This window comes from Labrus mixtus, chromosome 11, assembly GCF_963584025.1.
Source record: "Labrus mixtus chromosome 11, fLabMix1.1, whole genome shotgun sequence".
NCBI classification, from domain to species: domain Eukaryota; kingdom Metazoa; phylum Chordata; class Actinopteri; order Labriformes; family Labridae; genus Labrus; species Labrus mixtus.
Window position 1 is genome coordinate 813,929 of NC_083622.1, and position 2,017 is coordinate 815,945.

Genomic DNA, 2,017 nt, shown 5'->3' on the forward strand with positions numbered 1-2,017 from the left:
AAAGGCGGAGGTAACTCCTCCCACTTGATTTGATTGGCTGCTTCAGCCAAAAGTCACTTTGGCGAGCTTCAAGACTCTGCGTCTTCAGCCGAAAAGTTGAAACAGATTTACCTTTTATGCACGCCCAAAAAACTCCTAGAAGAACGCGTCTGGCAGCTGTAGAGAAGATCGTCCTGCAAGCACGCTGTACCATCGGAAAACTGGTTCTACTGGTGAAGTTTCTATCAACACATCTCTGTGTGTGATCGGAACCTTATAAATGCTTCCCAATAGTTCCAGTGATCACGAGGTTAAAAGACAAGACGACACTTCGACCTGGTAGTCCTGTAGAGATTGGAAAAGTGAAGGGCTGGATTATAAAAGTGATACAGTTAATATAAATCATATAAATCATAAGATGGTGGATTCTGTTAGCAGGCTGGAGCTTTTTTATTTGAGGGACTAAAAACATAAGAGAACTCATGAAATGTAACGAATCCACAAAGCAGCAGATTGCACATTGTCCTTTTAAATAAACAAACTAAACTAAAGTAGCACAGAGGCCTCGCATTGACTAGCTTCCGGTCAGATCAGTTGAATGAAGCACAGCAACTGGACGCAAACCAGAGTTCGCAGTGCAGTTTTCATTTACTATAAAGTGCTTACAAAAAATCTTGTGGGACGATAGGGCTTAAATTGAAGGGAAATGTAGGAACACAAGACCTCATTTTCCTAAAAATGTGAGAACATAGGGCTGACCCCCTTCTACTCATCACAGCTCGCACTCTTTGCAGACAATCCTGATCCCTGATGCACGAACCATCACAAATACATCATGTAGCTGCATGTGCACAAATTCAGAGGCTGCACATTCAAAGACCTTCTATGACACAACGTCACAGCCCCCCCGGGCGCTCCCTTCAAATGCAGCCGACAAAAATGCTTCCTCTTTTTCCCCGGGGGATCAAATCCAGTGAATCCTCCATGGATCAACCAAGATGGAGACTCTCAGCTGCTGAGTTAAACAAATAAATAGTTTTAACTGAGAATGTAAAACCCTGTCCTCGATGACACACTCCTCGGGGTCGCTGTGACCTCTGATGTTGGTGATGTAGGAGCTGTCCTCATTGTGAGCTCTCTCTCTCTGGATAAATTTCAAAAAATGCAAATTTAATGTTCCACTTTTTCCCTCTGGCGTGCAGCCACAGACATCAAACAGTGAATTCAGGTCAGTTAAGCAGGCAGTCAGGCAGAAAGTCATCAGACGTACCTGTGATGGAGACGCTGCACGTCTGTAAACTCTCACATCTCGTAGATTAGAAATAAATTCACATTCACAGACTTTACTGTAATCAAAAGGATAAACTTTTACATGGTTTCAGTATCTAAAACAAACACCAGGATTCACTGTCTCCTGATTCTTCATCAGTCCGTCCATGCTGAGGTTTGTTTTACCTTCAGCTCTTCAGGCTAATCTTCTGTCCTACTTAACGCTGTCTCCGTCTAGACAGGCTCAGTATCCCCTGAAGCCCGCTGTGCCCCCCCCCCCCCCCCCTCCAGAGACCCCCTTTTTGTATTCCTCCATGTTACAGCTCGGCTCTCTTTTTATTTTGAAGACACATTCAGCCCCTCGACTCGGACCCGGACTTTCTTTGCGGTGTGTTTTTTCTCAGCGTGGTGATGATCACCTGTCATAACAGTTTACCTCTCAGCTGTTTTATTCCTCTGCTGTGTTTCCTGCTTTCCTCTCCAGCTGCTCTGACGGAGAGCGGCCATGATGAAACTCTGCCGGAACAAAAGACAGATCCTTCAACTGGACTGACCCCCCTGCAGGACCGCGAGCTCGGCTCATGTTTGATATCCTCTCAAACATCGCATCACGTTCACTCCGCGTGAGGGCTTTCACACTTAGAGAAAACTCCTGAAAAACTTCTGGTATTTGAAGGAGCAGAACACAAACATCTGAATGTTTCTCCTCCAGCCTCCTCGTGTTTATTCTGCCTACTTTGTCCAAATGCTGCATCGTTGCGAGTAGACC